We start from the raw sequence: 23,138 nt of genomic DNA, 5'->3' as shown, positions 1-23,138 counted from the left end.
TGACCTGCCTGGTTTCAGAAGAGGAACAACCATTGCAGTTTTCCATCCGCGTGGAACTTCACCTGTCCGCCAGGTTCTGTTAAAGAGCCTCAAGAGGAGCTGACGCCCACATAAGGGGAGATTCCGAAGGGCTTTGTACGTCACCTGGTCAGCTCCAGGCGAGGTGTGCTGGGGGGAATTCCTCAGGGCAGATTCAAGCTCAACAAGCGAGAAAGGTACGTCCAAGGCAGGGTCTGAAGAGGAATCCAGCACGATAGGGATATCACGTGCAGAAGACAGCGCAGAGGCTGAGAGCGTGGTGAGACGTGCGCAGTACTCTTCAGCAATCTGCAGAACTGAGCGCCCGGAAGCTAGTGATAACGATAGGAATGGGTTCCGCTGAGCAACTGGGGCAGAAAGCCCCCTGAGCACGGTCCATATACGAGACATGGGTGTACGGGGTGACAAAGATGCAGCGAAGTTCCGCCAGCGGTCGCGCGCTAACTTACGTAGACGCCTTTGAATTGCCTTCTGGATCCGTCGAGCTTCAGCTTGGTGAGTTGGAAGTTGGGTGCGACGTGCTCTGCGCTCGGCGCGACGACGAATGGCGCGGAGCCTCTCATATTCGGCATCAACCGCAGAAAAATGGACGGGGACGCGGATAACGCTTGTAGCTAATTTCGCTGCATCAGTGATTGCCCGAGAAAAGCCACTTTCACTGTCGGGCGTATTGGCGGCGAGAGTGGATTCGAGAGCAGTCCTGTAACTCTCCCAGTTGGTCCGCTTGATGCAGTGACTAGCGCGGGGCCGGCGGGCGCCACGGATGTTAAGCAGTATGGGCAGGTGGTCACTCCCGAGCGTGTCTACGTCAACGCACCAGGTGAAACGATGCTCTATCGATGCAGACACGGCTGTTAGGTCCAAGCACGATGAAAGTAGTGCTCCTTGTATAAAAGTAGGGGAGCCATCATTGAGAAGCCTAAGATCCCGTTCTTGAAACAGGGCAGCAAGCCTCTCCCCTCTCGTATCCGAGCGTGTACTGCCCCAGATGATGTTATGGGCGTTGAAGTCCCCACAGACGACATACGGAGAGGGAATGCTGTCCAGTAGTGCGCCCAAGTCATCCACATTGTAATTAGTTGCCGGCGGGATGTATAAGGAGACGACAGTGATGTCAAGAGAAGCCAAACGAACAGTACAGCATACGTATTCGCCAGACCCTGTTATCCGCACGCGGTTTTGTATTGCAGGTATATCGGAGCGCACGAAGAGCGCTGCTCTGCTTCTTCTTCCAAGGGGCTCGGAAACGAAGGTGACATATTCCGACAAACGAAATTCCTCGGTAATGCCGCATTCAGATATGCACATGAGGGGGAATTTGTGTCGCCACACAAACTGGCGGAAATCGGACAACTTCGACTGCAGACCCCTTGCGTTCCATTGAAAGACTGTTGCTTGGTGATATCGAAGCGCTGACAGGGTCGTTGTCCTATTAGGCATTCCGGGGTACCAAAGTGGAGGCACCATTGTTCAGAAGTGGTTCGAGAGCAAGCACTGCTCTGACCTCCGGTAGATCGGATGCTAAGGGAATCCGATGAACGATGGCACGTAGTGCTGCGAACAGCATAGTGAGGACGGAACCGAAGACATTGTCGTGACTTTGGAGCGCTGGCTGACAGCAAGTTTGACGCTGAGATCCAGTCACAGATTGCATCGGTTCATGTTCCTTTGAGGGCGTTTGGGGTGGCGAAGCACACGTGACCATCTGAGCCTTCCTGGCGACGGAGGCGAATGTTTTATTTAATTTCTTGTTTCCAACCTGAGGCTGTTGACTGGTACTTGAAAGGCTCGGGAAGTGAGGTTCAGGATGGTGCAGAAAATCAAGCTGCGACCGGTTATTGACAAGAGGAGGTGAGATTGTCCGTTCGCACAAGACTCTCCGTCGATGACTGGCCATTGCCGCCTTAGCAACCCTACAAGCTCGATAGGTGGCAGTATGGGGTCCGGTGCAGTTTGCGCATTTGGGCTCGCGCTTTGCCGTACAGTCTTTGAAGTCATGGGGACCGGAACACACCTTGCACCGCAGGGGTCCGCGGCAATTTCGGGCATAATGGCCGTACCTTTGACATTTGAAGCATTGAACTGGCGGCTCAACGTACTCTGACACCGGGTAGCAGGAGAATCCCATGCAGACTTCCGGGGGGAGCGCGAGCCCAGGCTGGAACGTTAGGAGGACACTGGATTTGACGATTTCGTTGGCGGAACCATCGCTCTCGCGGGTATATGCCACTTCTCTCTTTACACGAAGGACTCCGCTGGGCTTCAGATATTCTAGAAGCTGTTCTTCGCTGTATCGGCGCGGAACTTTAAATATGCGTCCCATCGCGCGCAGATAGGATTCTGGGATGTAGGGATGAACAGAGACTCCAGCAAGTGATCGTAGTGCGACCAGGCTGCGGGCAGACTGTTCAGAGGACACGTGGACGATGAGAGTACCGTGCTTGTTGATACGGTTGTGCCTCACTTTTTCTTGAGTAGCCTTCAAGATCTCTCTTGCTATGAGGTTGGGGTCAACCTGCCAGAATGAATCCGACTCTGTCGCACATCTGAAGACGACTGGGATGCCACCCGGTCGGCTTTTCCGGTACGTGACGACTTGGAATGGCTTCTCACCATTGTCTTCAGCGACTTGCATATCTTCCACGCAACATTTATCTTGAAGGATACCGGTGACGTGGCCGAGCTCGTCGTTCAGAATCTCCGTTTGGGAGGTTTGTGGTGTGGGTACCACGGCTGGTAGACGGTCACCGCCCTCCAGGCCGGTGGCCGAGCTTCTATTCACCGGAGACCGACTTCTGTCAGGCAAGTGCAAGCGCGGCGAACAGCTGCCGCTGCGCCCTCGAAGGACACGGCGGCGCCCTCCGCCTGCATCCATGAAAACAGGTAGAAATATCTGCTTTCGTTGAAAGGTGGCTTTGGAAACCAAAATAAGAAGAGCAGCAAAGGAACACGTCCGTACAGTACGAGCTTCTTCTTCTTCTTCGGCTTCTACGTTGCACGTTGGGCAAAGAGGTGATGGGTGCTGATTCATCTTAAATAGGAGGAGAGGAGTTCGAGCCACATTCAGCCGCAGCCGATGAAGCAGCGATTCCTCGATGCGCGGGATGCGGCCAGGCACAGCATATGTCATTAAAGGGTCAATGGATTTAAGGAAGGCATTGGTTCGTATAGCTTCTTGCTGAAAGAGCTGTGTGCGGTTGGCAGTGAAGCGGCGGATTTTCAGCTGGCACATAGAGTGCGCAAGGGGAAAGACAGTTGGTTGCTCAGCGTCGTGGGCTTGCCGAGCAAGAGCGTTAGCACGATCATTGCCTGAAATTCCGACATGGCTCGGAATCCATTGGAACACCACTTCGTGTCCCAGTGATACAAGTTCAGAGTGCAGGGCGATGATAGTGGTGTAGGTGTCACTGATGACTGCGGCAGAGTAAGAGGCCAGCGCCTCCAGAGCAACTTTACTGTCGGTGAGGACCGACCAGGCCCTGGGCGCACACGAGGAGACATGTCTCAAAGCGGCCAGTAGTGCGAATGCCTCGGCCTCAGCAGATGACATAAGAGGGAGCTTGAAGCCGTGCTCAGCTCCATCCTCTGGGACGCAGAAGGCAGCAGACGACCCAACTAGAGAGACTGAAGCATCGGTGTATATTTGGGTTCGATGCCGGTGGTGACTGTAGATGTGGTGACTGTAGATGTGGAACAAGGTCAGTTGGCAGGCCACAACTGTTGGCACAACCTTCTTTTTCCTAAGACCCGGAATTGACGTTTGTACAGTGGGGTAGTGAAGTGTCCACATGGGTGGCGCAAAGGAGGTCCGGGCGGAAGTTGAGGGGATGTTGCTTCGTAAACGGCAAATAGCTTGACCGAATGCAGATGCGGGATAACGTTGCGCAATGTCACAGAGGTAATGGGCTGGATGGCGGACAAGATAACGTGTGTACGCGTGTAAGGCGACACTATCGCGAATAATAAGCACCGATGGCTCGCGTGCCTCCGCCAAAACAGAGAAGGTTTCGGTTGTCTTTGGCACTCCCAAACAGAGACGGAGACTTCTGGCTTGAATATTGAGCAGCTCCCGCTCGTGAGTGTTGGAGAGCCCATAAAGGACAGGCAGGCTATAGCGCATAACGCCAAGCAACAGGGAGCAGTGCACACGATGGAGGTCAGCACAGGACGGGCCCCATGTGGATCCACAGAGGTGCCGGAGCACATTACAGTAGATGCGGGCGCTAGCAGAAAGGGAGTTGATCTGCCGCGACCATGTCAGTCCCCTATCAATGATGATGCCTAGATACCGATAATGCGAGACGTAGTTCAGTCTAGAGCCAGCTAGCAGTAGGGGGTACTTGGTGAAGGAGCGCCGCGTGAATGCCATAGCTACTGTCTTAGCCGGCGAGACCGACAACCCACGGTCAGCAAGATGCGCCACAAGAAGGTCTAAGGCACGTTGCAGACGACGCTGAATGGCATCACGGCGCGCTGCAGAGGTCCATATGCAAATGTCATCGGCATAGATCGTGATATTGGTATGCTTGGGCAGAAGAGAAGGAAGATATGCCAGGATGACATTAAACAGGAGCGGGCTGAGGACGCTCCCCTGTGGAACTCCACGATGCACAAAGTAGTTGGCACTGTCACCATCTGCTGTGCGTACGAACAGAGACCTGTCAGAGAGGAAGGCTTGCAACCACGTAAGGGTACAGCCACCCACACCAGCTTCTTGAAGCGACGCGACTACAACATTATGGAGAACACTGTCGTATGCTTTCGCCACATCCAGGAAGACAGCGGCCGTTAGGAGCCCATCAGACTTTGCTTGCTGGATGGAGGAGACGAGATCGATGACATTGTCAATCGCGAACCGCGCTTGCCGGAAACCAGCCATAGCTTCAGGAAAGAATCGGGTGCTCTCAAAATACCAGTTCAATCGTGCGGATACCATCCGTTCCATAACCTTCCCGACACAGCTGGTGAGGGCAATTGGGCGGAAGGCATCAATGGCGTGTGGAGACTTGCCTGGCTTCAGGAGCGGCACTATCATTGCATTCTTCCATTCTGCTGGGAAAACACCATCCCGCCAACAATTATTGTAGAGCTTAAGGAGTGCGTGTCGGCCATGGAGGGGTAGATTTTGGAGGGCCTTGTACGTAATACAGTCAGGCCCAGGAGAGGTGTGAGGGGGTGATTTCCTTAGGGCAGCCTCCAACTCCATGAAGGAGAACGGAACATCCAGACATTGCTCCTGCGAGGATTCCAGGACGACCGGGATGGCACGAGCTGACGATCCCTGCGACATCGAAGCTGACGTTAGACGGGCACAGTATGCATTTGCAACGTCGATTTCCGAGCGTGAGGTTGCTAGCGCGAGTGCTTGAAAAGGGCGTCGTTGAGCAACAGGTGTAGAGAGTGCCCTGAGTATGCTCCATATTCTGGAAAGTGGTGTCCGCGGAGACAAAGAGCTCCCAAAGCGCCGCCAGCGGTTTCTTGCAAGGGTGGCGAGGTGTCTCTGTATGGCCTTCTGAATGCTCGTGCTTCAGCGATGTGACACGGGAGACCGGAACGACGAGCCTTCCGTTCAGCCCGACGACGAATAGCACGCAACCGTTCATACTCTGCATCAATAGCTGAGAAGGCGATGGGGACACGGCGCGCCGTTGTAGTGCGAGTCACCGCATCGGTTACGACTGCAGCAAAGGAGGAAGAAGTCAGATGCTCTAGCTGCTGGTCTCTGAAGGCCCACTCAAGGGTGGACCGAAAGGCGTTCCAGTCGGAGCTCTTGATGCAGCGTGTAAGTGGGGAGCGCTGCGCACCACGAATGTTAATCAGCACAGGGAGGTGATCGCTGTCAAGGAGTTCTGCACCAACTTGCCACGAGAAGCGCCGCGCTATAGATGAAGACACTGCCGTAAGGTCCAAGCACGAAGACAGGCGCATTGCCTGAATGAATGTTGGTGACCCATCATTGAGGAGGCACAGATCCAAACGCGTAAACAGAGACGCTAACTGCCGGCCCCTCGCATCAGAGCGCGTACTTCCCCAGATAACGTTGTGGGCATTAAAGTCCCCGCAGAGCACGTAGGGAGGAGGAAGAGAGTGAAGTAGTTCTTCGAGACTGTCTGTGTTGAAGGCTGACGCCGGCGGCAAGTAAAGAGACAGAACAGTGACGTCCATAGAGCCCAAACGGACTGTGCAGCTGACGCACTCTCCTCTGCCATTCGTTTGCAAGGGTCTATGTATGACGGGTATGTCAGAGCGAACGAAAAGGGCTGCAGAGCTTTGACCTTCACCAGGCTTGGAGACGTACGTTGTATAGCCAGATAAGCGAAAAGACTCGGATATCCTGCATTCGGAGATGCATATCAAGGGGAACTTGTGCCGCCACACGAACTGGCGGAAATCGGGGAGCTTAGACGGCAAACTCCTCGAATTCCACTGAAAGATGGTAGTTGACTTGTACTCCACTGCAGCTAAGCTAGCTCATGCACTGTTCGCTGAACATTCTCAGACAGTCCGTGCCCACACAATCAGTAAGGAAGGAACAGTAGCAGGTAGGGAGAAGAGACAGAAGACAGAAGAGAGAAGAGAAAAAGACAGAAGAGAAGGGGGGACAGAGTATGGCCGGTGTGGAGGTAGTGTTATGACGAGCTATGCCGTTGCCTGCGGCCTCTTCGAGGCGACACCAGCATCCACCGAGCAGCATTTCCGTCCGCAATGTCGGACGAATCTGTGTCGCCCGCAGACGTCATCTCTTCATTAATAAGTGTGTCGCTCGAGTGCTCCAAGGGGTCGCTTCGAAGATCAGGTCTTAAAGCTTTGACGACGACCCCAGCCGGTGACGTCGATGGCTTCCGCTTCGAAGAGCCGTCACGGTGGTCCATAGTGTCTACCCACGAGGATGAACTCATGCACTCAACCTCGCCGGCGCATGAAGCAGGAACCAAAGATGCCACTTGGGTCACTGGTTCCCGTGGAATGTTCCGATCACCAGCATCAGCATTCACAGCTCTCCCGGTTTCTGGTGCGAGAAGATTCGGAGGGCTGCACTCAGGGTGAGCCGCCGGCGCACATAGTACACTGGCACTGGGGTGTTGATTCACCACCTCCACATCCTCACCCGCACTGTGGTCCATTAGCTCCGTCCCTTGATCGTGAGCAGCTACAGCAGCCGCATAAGACCGAGGACAAAAGGTGGCTTCATGTCCAAACCGTCGACAACTGCTGCACTGGGGAACGCTGCAGTCCCGACGAATATGTCCCAGGCGTTTGCATCGCAGACAAAGTTGAGGCCGATCTTTGCACAGGACTAACACTTGACTACCACGGATATTGATTAGATGTGGGACGTCCTCAGGCGTGATATCTTTCTTCAGGCGGAGCTTTACAGCTCGGGAAAGAGAACCAACGTTCCCAACTCAGGATCGGACCAGGTGATCTTAGCTGTCTCCTCGACGTTGCCGTAGTTTACAAACGCTGCTCGTATATCGTGCTCCTTTACAGCAGTAGGAACCCAGTTCAATCGCAAATGAAGAACTGGATTCGTGGCCTCTAATATGACACACTTCTTGCCTTTAACTGTGAGCGCACGGTGAGACAAGAAGCTTGTTTTCGCTGCAGGGGTTCTAAACTGCAAGAGCCAGACGTGGTTGTAGAATTGGGGAAGGGGCCGAAGAGCGAGCTTGAAGTCCGTCACAGTGTAAGGCCTACCGGTGACATCGGCATGGAGAACGGAGCAGAGACTGAAGTCCACAGAGGCGGAGAACCGAGGGAGAATAATTTTGTAGTCACATAGGAATAGTCCCACAGTAACCCATTACAGTGCAGAATCCCACATATTTAACAAAAAGCATGGGTAATACCCGCACACATGGGAATAGTCCCACAGTATCCTAAACCAGACAGACAATCCCACACTGTTCCGTTATACTCCAGAAACCTGCATTTTGAATGAAAAGCGTGGGTAATACCCATAGACATGGAAGTAGTCCCACAATATCGTAATGAAGATTGACGGTCCCACAGTACCCCATTTCAGTGCAAAAAACGCGTTTTTAATGGAAAGCACTGGGAATAACCGTAGACTTGCTTATAGTCCCAGGATATCGTAATGAAGATCGACAGTCCCACATTATCCCATTACAGTGCAGAAACCCGCATATCCAATGAAAAGCATGGGTAATATCCGTACACCTGGGAATAGTCCCAAAATATCGTAATCCATATACAGAGGCCCACGGTATCCCATTACAATGCCGAAACCCACGTTTTTAATGAAAACCGTGGGTAATACTTGTAGACATGGGAATAGTCTCACAACACCGTAATCTAGATTGACAGTCCCACAATATCCCGTTATGGTGCAGAAACCCACAATATTAGTGAAAAGCATGTGCAATATGCGTACACATGGGAATTGTCCCAAAATACACAAAAAAAGTCATGTAGCCCACACATAGTCACTTGGATTAAATTGCATGAGAAACGGATTAAATTATGTGAAATGCGGATTTAAAATAATGAAAGGAGGATTAATTCCGATGGCAAATGGATTAAATGTCATGGTATAAGGATTAAAATGTACGACAAGAGGATTAATAACGGCGGAAAAAGCTGTAGTCACGTTTTCTAAGCAGGACATCAAATCCCTCCTAAATCTATGACTGGGGACATCCGCAGGACAAAATGGCACCAAGCCGACAGTGGTCCGCCACTGCTGCGCACGCTAGACCCGGAGCTGAATTTTACCATACACTCTTAGAAATGAACTTCACCGCATAGCAAGCTCCTAGCCAACCATAATCACGAATGATATCGTTATCTGGCCTGATTTGTATAAAACGGGTGGCGTACGCCTTTTTTGTGACAATTATGAACAGCATAAGTGTCACAAAAAGGCGTACGCCCTCCCGTTTTCAACAAGTCAGGCCAGATAACGATATCATTCGAGATTATGGTTGGCTATGCGTCGGAGCTATGGAGCTATGCTACGGAGCTTGCTATGCGGTGAAGTTCATTTCTAAGCGTGTACCTTCAAGAACGCCAAGACACATAGAAACTCTCCTGCATCCTCTACGCCTGAATGTGGCCTATGGTCGCCAGTTTTTTGCATAAAGTGGGCAAGGTGGACTCGCCCAACTGTTTACTGTGCGGGCCAGTGGAAAACACTGAACATATCATCGTGCATTGTCCAAAACATGCTGCACAAAAAGGCATCTTGAAGCAGACCCTTGACCATCTCGACAGCAGGGACTTCAGCATAGAGAAAGTCATAGGCGTATATGGGACGCTAAGCACAGGGACAGGTCTTCAAAGCTCTTGTCAATTTCATTGTGAAATCCGGACTAGAAACTCTATACTAGACGGTGCGAGGACACTACTATGATCCTATGATTCTTTGATCCTATGATCCTTTGATGTGTACGGCGAGCTCGGTCCTGAGTGGTCGCGGTCGTGGCGCTCACCCCGGTGAACTTTTGCGGTGCGCGCGTACCTATTTTTGTGGTAGCAGCAACCTCCCTTTTTTATTTATTTATTTTCCCTTTTCGTTTCCCTTTTATTTATTCCACCAACCATCCAACCAACTTCGCACCAACTTCCATGTATTTAGTTCCGAAAGGAACGAATGGTCGTAGCAATACATCTGCTCCCCAAAACGAGTAAAGGTGCTCTTTTTTTATTGTGCAAAAGTTTTTGGACTATTGTGTCACCTTTTGAATTACGGATCGAGTAAATACATGCATGAAATCTTCGCTCCGTACCCAAGCTCCGGCGTCTTTGAAAATTGTGATACCGCGATAACTTGAACGCTGCTAACTTTTGCTGCTTTTAGAATGGCGCAATAATGATAGCTGTTCAGACGCTTTAAGACACAGTTACGGGTGAAGCCGGCCGAGGACACACGATCGCCCTGCGATAGTCGGGATGGCTACGGCAAGTAGTTCCATCACCTCCAACGCCGCAAGTCTTTCCTAAAACTGGATGAGATTCGAAACATTTAATATAACCTCGTATGTGTCACTCTAACTTGCGTTTTAGTAACCGATGTAAAAAATGCATGAATACCGATTACAGTGGACGAAGCAACATCATAACGTGCTTACATCATCGCTTAGATAACATTTTGTTTGCATATCGGTCGACATCGCAGGCTTTTCCAGGGGAAGAACCAAGAGAGTTCTTTGTTGGTCGAGACCTTCGGTTCTGAACCCAGGAGAGCAGCCTAGTAATCCAAACAGAAATCCGTAATGACACATTTACTTTTGATTCCAAAACCAGAAACTGTCTGTTGGTAAACCACAAAATTAAAGTTGTCAATGCTCATTCGATAATAGATGCATTGAGGTGTCATATTACATCGTGACTAACTTCACTTAGCAAATAGTAAGCTTTATATTGGTGACCCTTAGAGTGTGCCATACTTTGCGGCCACCATTTTCTCAAGCATTAGACAGCTATGCCATGGCTGTTGCTATAAACGTGCTCTTGAATTTGGGTAGAAATAATAACGCTTACACAGAATGTTAATAAATCGTTTAATCGTATCAGTTTCGTAGACATAACCCCGTATATCTTGCGCACATGACTTTGTGCGAGTCTATTATTAGAGTCGGTACGATCAACAGTCTTCCTTTTGATACTCTCCCCTAATGATCCGTGTTTCATTAATTTTTTTATTTAAATTCATTTAAGTATTTTTTTGCTTCGTTATTCAAATTCGTTTGTTTGTGTGCGTGTTATCTACCTTTTGGCCATTACACTCTTCTTACCAATTTTTCCTCCCTTATTTCCCACTATTCCCCCATCCGTGCGTACGGAAAGTGAGTTAAAACTCAGGCCAGATGGGCACTTCAGCGTGCGCAGCTGCACTATCTCAGCGGAAGAAGAAAGAGGATTCATAATGCTGTCTCATTAATCTGTTTTCGCTTTCCGAACTTTTGCAAGAAGTCGTGTTTCGCTTCCATGAGCTGACAGTAATGGGTTTGCAAAACATGTGTCGGCCGTGTTGCGAAAGAGGAGCTCGACGTTGCAACCCTACAACCTGTTTGGAGTTTTTCCTATCTGGGCCGTGCAGTGCGAAGCTGAAAAGCAGCAAATTCGTCTCCTTGCATTAATCCCCAACTCAGGGATATGTTGCCTATGCACTGTAGCTTTTGTGCCAGAAAACCTCAATCGACACCGGCGTCAGCCTTCGTTACGTTTACGGCTTCTCGCCCTACATAATCCTTTAATGCTCAGCGAAATATCCCACTTTGGCGCATCGAACATGTCTCGTCAATGCGTTGCTGCATGGGTTGTTTGTCCTAACTGTTGTTGGCCGTATCCGTCAGAAGCCGCTTAGCACTGAACACGACGTAGGGGAGGATTGTGTTGATCTAGTACAAAATATTACTTTGTGATCACTTTGAACGGCTTGACACTGGATTATGTCCAGCTAAAGTGCTCATAAGAAGGCGAAAATAATGTTGTAGTACTCCCTGTATTTTTTTTCTCGAGACCATACCGGCAGCGCTACAGTAAGAAAATATTAAAAACATGACCCGGTCCCGGTTCACACTGTGGTCTACTTTCCGAATGCTACTCCCCTCTGTTCAATAAATAAACAACAACAACAACTACAAGAATGATTATGGGAGAAGGATAATAAAGGGAGAGGGAGTGCCAAGGTATCTCTATTCTCATGATGGAACCTGTAACGGTTCCGAAACATCACGGTTTTAACTGTTTTTGTTGTCAAGGAGGGAGAGTTGGCCAAGTTGGTTAGGTATGGCGGCAGACGGCGACTGAGATACAGAGAGACAACGCCTGAGCCTGTCCGGTGTTGCCCCTGTGTATCTCCCTCGTCGTTTCTCGCCTGTTTCCGTTGTTGTACTCTCGGTATTGTTTTATCTTCTTGAATACAATGTGTTCTCCCGGCGTTTGGGAATTTCAGCGCAGCACGCACACATATAGTTTTACATTCTCCGATCGCGGTCCCGAGACTTCCGCGATAAGTTCACGAGCGGCACAAAGCATTACCGGTATCAGCCATATCATTTTGTGGCTTTTTTACAGCTCTAGCGTGCCGTTGTAACGCATAGATCTTAAACATTTTTCTACCCCAACTTTTAGGACGAAAAGGATACCATAGGCTGTTTTTTTTATATATATACTCTGGACATATTTCTTATTAAGAGGCTATTAGAGCAACGTGAATTTCATGATGAAAGAAGAAAGTCACTGAAGAGGTTAGCAAGCTGTAGGACTCGAACCCACATCTTCTGGATTGAGCTAAGCTACCACACCTCCTCAGCGACTTCCAAGGGTGCGTCATCTGAAGGGACAAACCAGCCACTCTCTCTCACTCATCCTCCTTTCACTCTTACATTTTTGCTCACTTAGAAAAACATTCATACGACGGGATCGACGCAAGCGGCAACTGTTGAACAAGAGAGAACTGATGTTCTGAGGCTGGAACAACATAAAAAGGTCAAATACATACAAAGCCTCAAATTGCCTAAGAAATTAACGATGAAAGACGAAAGTCACACAAAAGGTTAGCCAGCTGTATGACTATGTTCGCAGGTGGGTTATACCAGGCGGACATCCTTAGGACAGCATATGCAACTACTGGACGACTAAATAGCGAAAACTTATCAATTAACCTATTAATGAAATGTCTTCTGAGAAATGCGAGACAGCAGAATTAGAGCCAGTCATTATTCGTCCCATCGTTCTTATTAAACACCCTGAGAAGCGAACGTACTTTCAGATATAAATTGTCATATTACATTACGTCAATGAGCAAGAACGAGAAGTACGCGCTTTTCGAGCGCAGAAACGACGCGACCTTCTCAGTAGCTGGGTCCGAGAACGGTCTACGTGGCCAATAGATAAGCGCCTACTCCAATCAGCTCCATCGCTCCAAACTACGTGGCCGTCTCACGTGGATTGCCTGTCGCTCCTTCTGCGCTCAAGTAGTGCATAGTTCTGGTTTCGGTTAATCTGTATAGCGAAATTTGGCAATTTATATCTCGAAGTACGCTCGCTTCTCAGGGTGTTTAATAAGGGCGATGGATTTGAATAATGACTGGCTCCAATTCTGCTATCTCGCATTTCCCAGAAAACGTTCAATTAATGAGTTAATCAATGAATTATATCTAATTAGAGTTCCAGTAGTTGCACACGCTGCTCTATAGGATGTCCTCCTGGCGGTATAAAACGAATTTCACGTTGGTCTAATAGCCTTTCATTAAAAATCCAATTCCACTGCTTGGTCCCTGGCCACATCCAGCACACCAACGCTCTGCCCTCAAGACTCTCTTCACCTTTCTGGACACCAGAGGACTTCGATCCTTATTGTGAAGGGGCTCATTATTTCATTCCTCGCATTACCACCAGCAATGGAGTAGAGTAACTTCAAAGCCATCATCCCGTAATAAAGTTGTTGTTGTTGTTTATTGAAAATCTATCCTGATTTAAAAAGAGAGAGAGAGAAAAAAAACACCCTCTATAATGCACACGCATATAAAATATACGGCCATATTACCACGTTCAGGAAATGACGTTCTAGCCTGCATATGTTGGCGCTGTCATCAAAACACCAGAATAATGCTGCTATGATGAACGTAGCGCTGCCAAAGATACCATTTCTCATGCATGATGCTGTGACGGGTTTCGTTGGAGGAAGCACATCTCGAACGCTCGCGGTTTTATGCTGCTAAGAAGTAACGGGATCTTTTTATGACTTTTAGGCTACTGATCCACCCAGCAATTTATTCGTTATCCGCTTTCAATCGACAAAGTTTCACAAAGTGAAGGAGCGCACTTCCCGACGATGATTTGAAGTGAAACCGGATATATCCGCAGCACAGAATTTCCTTCAGTAGGCACTGGTGCTAAGCGTATCTCCAATTTAAGCGCAAACTAATATTCCCTTTGTTCAGACGCGAGTGATGAAGAAATATTGATTTTCAATGTCTATTTGCTGCATTTTAACTTTCTCGCAGTTTGGAACCCAGGATCTGCTGTGACGGCAGCAGATGAAATGCTTTGAGTCTTGTGCTGTTCGGAAAGCATCTGAATGCGAAACTAATGTGGGAAGAATTGAAGGGAGCAACAACAACAACAACAACAATAGACGATGATGATGAGATGGGGGTGTTTCAAGGGGAGGAAGAAGGAGAGAATAAAAGGAAAAACGCATTCTCAAGGATCTCCATGATAGGCAAACCTGAGCGATGGGCAAGACACGTAAACAACACAACACGAAGGGCATACGTGTCTTGCCCATCGCTCACCCGTGCCTATCATGGAGCTTATCCACCAGTTAGGCTGCATCTATGCCATTCTATTTTGAAGGATAATCTTTACTCTGTCTACCGTCCAGCAAGAGCCACACAGCTAGACAAGGTCATTAACATGAGAGAACTGATGTTCTGAGGGTGGAACACAGAGATAGGATAAAAACGGAAGGTAATAACGACGGTAATCCAGAATATGTGGGTTCGAGTCCTACAGCTGGCTAACCTTTTCAGTGACTTCCATCTTTCAAGGTCATTAATGTTTAGGTGTGCGCAAAAATTTGCTGTACATAACTTCAACGACTTTATTTAAATGATTATCAGTAGGGAGTGTAGATAATGAAGCAAAATAGATTCAGCAACTTTACTTTCTTTTGGTTCGGGAGACGTGCACTGCAAAACCTTCCTGTAGGACGGTCACAATGAATGACCATATTTGCTTCTTATGCCTGTTCGCATAATCTGCGCTTTTTTACACGCGTTCATCTGTTCAGCTTCCTTTTGCCTGGCCACATCACACTGGCAGCTTCCTTCTTCGAAAAGTGTCACTTGTGGAATTGACGCGCTAATGGTGCGTTGCACAATGCAAGTCTTGCTTATCGAACGATTTCTTCCCTAAATTGCGAAACGTAACTGAACAACGAATTTTTTCGCACGATGAAAACAGTTTCACATTCCAGATATCAGCCTCTCTTCAGGAATAGAAATCACCGAATGCGACCGCTCACGTACGTATTGGAGGAAATAGCTGTCACAAAAGTGTTGCTGGCACGCTTCGAAAGCATTGTGCCAGTGGGGCCTCCACGAAACAGAAAGTAAGAAACAACACGCTTGTACACGCATGCGACCTAAAAAGCTGTAGAGCGAAAGCAACACTGTGTTATCATCGCCGCACTCTAAGAATGCTCCATATCGGATAGGATGGGGTAACTTTACCAATAATCCTGGTGGTTACCGTGATACAGGGAGCATCCCAACGACTACAGACGTCTACTGTGGTGGGATGCTCTCTTGGACTACCCGAATCCCAGAGCAAGAGAGTGAGCACACAACCCTCCCTCTCCTGTATCACCATCATCTCTTCCCTCCCTTCTTTCACACTCCCCTCTTCTCCCTCCCCTGGGTGAACCTAGCCGCCACTCCAGAGCAGGCTGGCCTCACCTTCCCCGTACATCACCCCACCCCACCCCTCATAGCTATTATGTGGCACGTAGGTTACTTCGGGCGAGCTCTTCATTATTTGTAATCGCTGCAAACACAACACGCATGCATCCTCGTCTATGGTGTTATTGCAACAAGAGCACAAGGTCAGTCGTAGACGTCACGTCAAAAGCTATTTCTGCTGGGCAAGGCTAGAACGTGTACGCACGTAACGCTACGTGTGCTGGGGAGCTACTCAATCCAATACACTGGTTGTGCGATTTATGGTGTGTATTACACCAAGGTCGACCGCGACGACGAAAGCGCTGTAATTTGAGTACGAAATCCATTCTGTATCACGTTTGGAATACAGAATAATTACAGCTAGAGATAATATCTCCATAAATAAAGACAAGGATAACGTGATAAATGATTGCATGTTGTACGTGCAGCCATAGAGATTATTTGCTTGGTATATCTACTTTTTGCAAATGCATTGTGGTCCCCACAGATGTGGCCAGTGCTGTTGTCGTTTCGAGCCATACAGTTTGCCGCACTGCACCGACCATCACATCCCTGCGCTGCACTAAAGAGCCCCAATTACGATGTGTGTGTTAAGTATGCACCACTCTTTTGGCGCACTCAAATCGGGAGTATCAGACACCCAGAGCAGCCACTAAACAGCGAAAAGCAACTTTGGAGCGCTACCCTGCTTGCTCGCCGATGAAGCTTCCCGTTGTCTGCTCATGCAATGCACAGACGGAGGACACGTTCGCTTAGTTTGAAGATATAACAACGTTGGAAGAGACGACGGCGGCTGTGAAGACATTACCTTGTAACAGCGAATGAAATGGAAACGATGAGGATTTTTAACTGACACCACAGGAGCTGTTTACTGTAGAGACGATTGCATGGCGTGAAGATAGACAGACAGACTGACACACACACGCACACTAGATGATGATGATGATGATGATGATGAGGTGGGCGATTCACTGCATTAAAGCACTGCATTTCCTGCGAATAACCGCCGATATCCATGTGGAACTTGTCCACTAACAAAAAAACATTATAACAGTTATAAACATAGTACTGTTTACTGAAATTGGAGCATTAGGTATTGGGTAACAGGATGTACGTCACGGAAAATCTCATGTACCTGGGCACTTGTCGTCTGCTTCCATGCACGCAAGTGAAAACGGGAGCACTTTACTTTTGTATTGAAAAGCCGTCGGAGTCTCAGACTCCCACCCGCACGAGTGGCGCTCGTGTCATGCTTGTGTCGCGTGTACGAGTGGGGCCTGAAACACTCGCGCTCCGGGGCGCCTACTTAACACACCCAATGACCACTGCTTCCACTCTGTGCGCGCTACGGGTAGCGGCTCCAAGAATCTTTATTCTCCTACTGAAGACAGAAGGATGAGATAAACAACAACAACAACAAATAAGTAATGATGATGTAGTGGAATGTTTCGCCGCTGAGGCAGCCCCCTATCCCATTGCTCGAGGGGGAGGGGATGGTGAATGATGATGAATGTTCAGACAAAGCGACAAAGACAGGATGAGACAGAGCGCTCCAAGCACCTTGGTATTATTGAATGATCAGTTGAGTCACGAAAAAAGCTGAGCCTTTCCCCTATGACGTTTCAGCCCACTGTTTCCTACACCAGACAACTTGTATTGTTACCTGGAGCATGAGACAAGTCGCAAAGAGACTGTGTTGCTCCCGCCATATGCCGCCATTGTTCGTGTTAGCGCCGCGAAGCAGCTGTGGCTATAACCGGCCCAGACGCCTCACGGAAAACCTGAGACAGTCGGTGGTAGGATTCGAACCCACCGCTTCCCAGTCTTCTGCACGACGTTGGCTACCACTAACTATGAGCGCCTTTAGCCGCTCGGCCGCTGTGCGCTCCATATATTAAATTCGTCTCTTGTATTGCTACCTGGAGGGTCGCAAAGCCTGGCATTATCGCTTTAGAAAATATTACTGACATCGCCTTAAAAAACGAAGAGCACGTGCTCATTGTGATGGCCCCCATCTCCGGCACCCGTTTGTGAAGAAAATTTAATAACAAGGAACGGATGATCTCAGCAGTGACAAGATAACATAACAATGATACAAAGGGTGTAGATGACAGCTAGAATGACAGAGACATTATTAGCAAAATGATGTTGATGCAACAAACGTGAGATGAGCAATGTACAGCTACGACGACTCATTGATAACAAGCAAACAGAATGAAAGACGTACGGCACTTTACTACGGAGACACAGACTAACAAAATGCCGCATTTATATTTACAATCGATGAGCAATGATCGGCAAACAGATGGGGATACAAACAACGCTGTACACTGAAATAAAAAAAATACAAGTTGCACATAGGATGGAAAAAGTAAGCAGAGACGATCATCACGCATGATATGACAGTGAAACAAGGCCAAAACACACCTAAGATGACGCTGAGTGAAAAACACAAACCCCGTTATGAACAGCCAACTCCTGTGTGGCCAACCACGCGGAAGAAAATAAGTCGGCACCTAAATGCTGCAACCAGGAATTGCATAACTTGGACAGGGAGTGACGCATGATTAGTACACAATATTTAAGGGAGGTCGAGCCTGTTTGCGTTTGTAAAATTGTACTATTCAGGAACCTAACATAAGGAAAACCCTTAGTCATAGCTGTGTGTTTCGCAGTGAGCTGGAAGATAACGAAGTCTGGGACTGCAGCACGTGCTTAAAGCAGTTGCAAAGCTGCGCTAAAAGAAAGTCCTTAGGTTTAGGTTTGTATTGTCAACTGCAGGATGGGACGGGCGCAATGCCTGTTCACGTCACATCTAAAATAATAGTACTGCCCTCGACCTAAAACCGAAGAGCAGGCTGCCACAGCTTATTTTCCCCGCTCAATTTTTATGCAAATGGGACCAGACCAGACGAGACCTGGTTAATGTCAAGAGTACAAGAGTGTGTATTATCATCAAGAGATTAGAAAGAAGTACTGTTAACAAAAATACTGCCCCGCGGCTGTTCGGCCGTATTCCAAGGCACGGTCCACAAAGGCACCCTAAGAAGGAGAGCAGGCTTCCTTTTCCTCCCCTCCAGCACGTATGCGGATTTGAAGGGAAACGTAAGCATCAGAGTACTACCAGAATGCCACCTGAACGTGAATTGTCGTCTAGTCGGAATCGTAAAGTAGACCTCAACTATAGCCTGTCACACACTTCTGTTAACACTTATTTTGTTACCTTTGTCCCAACGCTTCAACAAATCCGGAACACGATGTTTTAGAGAATTACATTCATCCATCGCGGCAAATGAGGTTCGATGATCCACTTGTTTAAGCAAAATTTCTTCAACACGTGAAAATTAAGTGAAACTTAGACGATATATGCAAGATGTTGGTGACTATCGACAACATAGGATGCCGATACACAAATACGCAAAAGCACGCACGCACAGAGACAAAGACAGAGACAGAGACACACAGAGAGAGAGATACATACCTAGATAGGATACTGCATAGATTCACTTCAGGGCTAACGCTACCAGTACATCAAGGAGGTCGCTTGCGGAAACTAACGATACATCAGCTAATACATTCTCGAGTGAGACTAGAAATGCTTGCGGAACTGCATGCCTCCACTTCGAATGATGACTGAGATTTAAGCAATAGCTCGACTAACGACCACCCTGGGTAAACCAAACAGACACGATGAACCCATCGAGAAACTCCAGCGCGTGCAGGGAGGGAGCCGTTCTGCGTCTGTCATAAATTTATGGACCAAACTGAATTAATAGCGAAAGAAGAAATTCACTGAGGAGGTTAGCCAGCTGTAGGAGTAGAACCCACATCTTCTGGATTGCCTGTCAAGGACTCTACCAATTGAGCGAAGCTAACACATCTCCCCAGCGACTTCCAAGGTTGTGTCATTTGAAGGGACAAACACTATCCACTCACTCACTCATTCCACTTTCCCTCGTACATGTTTTATCACTCACGCTCACATTCATACGACGGGACGATGCAGGCGGCACCTGTTGAATGAATAACGATTCGTGGTCCAATACCTCTGTTTAACACTGACAGCCTTGGTCGTGAAACAAGCCACACTGGCCGCTTCACGTGTTGTTTCATGCCCACGCCGGAGCCCTTAAGAAGGGGTTGCGACAGGCCATCGCAGGTTATCTCAAACAAACATTGACACAGTTCTTTGCACCGATGTGAACCTCCATTGAAAGTAGAGATGCGACGAATCCTGAATTTTCCGAATTTGAATCCGAATCCAAGGAAGGTGCTACGAATTCACGAATCTTACGAATCTCGAATCTTTCGAATCCTTTTTTTAAAACGAGTTTAAAAAGTCAGGAAAAAACACTTCTAGTGAAAAGTGTTTTGAAGCCGAATATGATGCCTTTGTTTAATGAAAAACAAATTAAATAATGCTTCAGTTTCAGGAGAAAATATACCCATAAAGTTCTTCTTGAACGTAATTTATTTAACATGTTGTTCGTCGACTACAAGAAATACATAAATTCCTGAGTGTGAATTATTTCCATAAAACTAAGCAACGATTAAAAGCAAAACCTGTTTACTTTTTAAAAAAACTTGTAATGTAACAGTTCCTGTCTGAACAATTCCAGAACAACAGTTCCGAAGCAATATAAACAAGCAAACAAGAAAACACCTGTCGGCCAATGAGGCTTTCGGCGGACTCCGGAGGCGGCAATTAAAAAAAAAAAACAGGAAAAACAAACAAACAAACGTGGTTGGTGCATTCGAAAGATCCGATTCGCCGTTTTGGGCACTAGGATTCCGATTCGCGAATCTCGAATCTCTGCCTAGGATTCGAGGATTCGCGGATTCGGTTGGCACATCCCTAATTGAAAGTTTCACAGCAAGGAGGGTAATAGAAGAGGAGAAAAGGGGCACTGCATACAGGGTGTCCCAGAAAACGTGTCATTGAATTATAATAAAAAACTACGCCACCTAGAATCATGCGGTCAACAGCATTTGTTCTTATTAGGTTTTTGCCACCTCCTAATGTGAATGTCATGTACTCCAAGTTTAATTATGTTTGCGAACTGAACTCGGAAATTTGCCAAGTAAAGGTCGCTTTTTTACCCCACCAATATGAAGAGCGTGCCGAATTAACTCAAATTCATGATAATTCACAGTGATATTCACGAGCTATCCCATCGGAAAAACTAGCGGCATATCATGCTTTTCGGAGCACCGGACCTTAGCGCGCGATGGCTTTTTGAGCGCAATCGCTCTCAGTGCGACGAAAGGAGGTCCCGAAACCAGCCCACAGAGGGATAGTAGAAAAGGTAACAGTTCCTAAAATTGAGAGAGGAAAAGCATTATCCTAGCGAAAGTCGGATGTGATAAGCCGTGCCTGTTTTATCTCTTTCTGCGATGTCGGAGAGGGCTGGGTTTCCAACCTCCTTTCGTCGGACTGACAAAGATTGCGCTGAAAAATTCATCGTGCGCTATTCTGTGCGACCTCCGTAGAGCATGATGTTCGGCTATTTTTTCCGATAGGATAGAATACCCCTGTCAAGTATCATTAATTTGACTAAATTAGACACGCTCTTCACATTGGTGGGGTAAAAAAGTGACCTTTACTAGGCAAATTTCTGACTTAAGCTCGCAAAAATTTACGTAATTAAACTTACGTTACGCGACATTCACATGAGGAGATGGCAAAAACCCAGTAAGAACAAATGCCATTGACCGCATGACTCTAGGTGGTGTAGGTTTTTTTATTATAATTTAATGACACGTTTTCTGGGACACCCTGTATACCGAATCTCATGGGGCTACGACATCACAGACCTGAGCGCCGCTAGTGAGGCAACGCACAAGAAGTCACGTGCTTGCTACCGCTGCCAATGGGAATGGACGCAACTCTGACGTCCGTGACGTCTGCGCTTAGCTCGGCTGTGCTGGAGGGCTTGTATCTCCATAAGTAGGACAAGCAGAATAATAATTCTTTTTTGTCCTCTGTATTCTGGCGTGCAGTACAATGCGTCCATGATCTAATGAAACACACTCTATAAAAGTGTCTCAACTCCTTTATTCAATGCACGTCGAATGCTGAAATCTGCTTAATCTATGTCGTTTCGTCGTTATCTATATCTAATCTAATCTCTAATCTATATCTAATGTCGTTTTACGTATTACGGCACATTTTAGAGACTCATGCTATGGCAACTAATATCCTAGGTAGTAGGCACTGCTCGGAACCGTACGATCATCGCCGAATATTGACATTTGACATCAAACAATATTCAATATGTGCGAATACCAATCTGCAAGTGTTTACGCTTCTAACTACTTGAGGCCTAGCCTGGTTTCCGCAAATGGAACTGTGTAGTTAACTGCTTCATAATTACGATTGTCGTGTGGCATTAGAATAAATATTATGACTATACATTGAGTGTTGCAAAGCCTCATAAATGTGCACATTTTTTTCTGTAGCATACTATAGGGGTGTTTATTATATGTATTGATTCCGCGATTATTCGAACCACATTCACGAAGCCACGAGTTATAAAAGCCAGGTTCTTGATTTACATAAGCGACAGGAGAAAGCACGCAGCCCAATATTCCACGTTCAACACTGACACAGTAGTCGAGGTTTCTACCCATTACATGTCATACTTTTCATTACAACATTGCATTAAGGGTGATGTCCGCGAAGAATCCTGAATTCTAAAGTTGATGTGATATTTATTTATTTAGTCAATACTGCTGACTGCCTGTTGACAGTCGCTGCAGGAATGGGGTAATAGTCGGCACACTGTACACAAACAAAAGCATGGAACAGCTATAATCCTATAGAAGATACTGCACAAAAGCCATGTCTCACAACAGAGCTGCAGCAGAGTCTGTACGGCGGTACTTGTTAAATATGAAGCGAAGAGCTAATCTCTGAACATGTTCACGTTGCGAAATATTAAATTGCATGTATGGATCCCAAACTGAACTGGCGTATTCAAGTATAGGGCGTATAAGTGTATTAAATGCAAGCAGTTTCGTTTGTGAAGTTGCGTGCTTTAGGTGACGCTTGATCCACCAAAGCTTAATGTGAGCGTTCATCGTGATCGCGTTTATGTGAGTGTTCCAACTTGGCTTCGAGGAAATATGTACCCTAAGTATTTATATGTAGTAATCTTTGGGATAGTTGTACCCAGAAGTGAATAGTCAAACGTTCGTGTAAGTTTCTTTTGAGCAATAGTCATCACAGCACACTTTTTGAGATTCAGGGACGTTTGCCAGTCATCGCACCAATTAGAAATAGCAGTAAGGCATGACTGTAGTTCCAGTTGATCGTTAACGCTGTTTATTTCTTTATAGATGGCGCAGTCATCTGCATATAGACGTGTTGTTGCGGAGTGAGAGCACACGATATCATTAGCGTACATATTGAAAAGTAATGGTCCGCGTACGGGACCCAGGAGGACTCCGAATGTGACAGTAGTTGGTGGTGATGATAAAGAGTTCACATGTACATATTGGGGGGGGGGGATATGTTTATTGAAAAAAAACTCTTTTACCTAGGTAAGCGTGAAGCCACTGTAGAATCGAGTCATTGGTAATCAGTTTGGCTCGTTTGTGTAGAAGTTTGGCCTGTGAAACCCTGTCGAATGTTTTCAAACAACGTCAACTTGTCCCTTCCGATTA

The sequence above is a fragment of the Ornithodoros turicata genome, chromosome 3 (genome assembly GCF_037126465.1).
Source record: "Ornithodoros turicata isolate Travis chromosome 3, ASM3712646v1, whole genome shotgun sequence".
Taxonomy (NCBI): Eukaryota; Metazoa; Arthropoda; class Arachnida; order Ixodida; family Argasidae; genus Ornithodoros; species Ornithodoros turicata.
The sequence above is the reverse complement of the archived record's forward strand: the minus strand, read 5'-3'. Positions refer to the sequence as shown.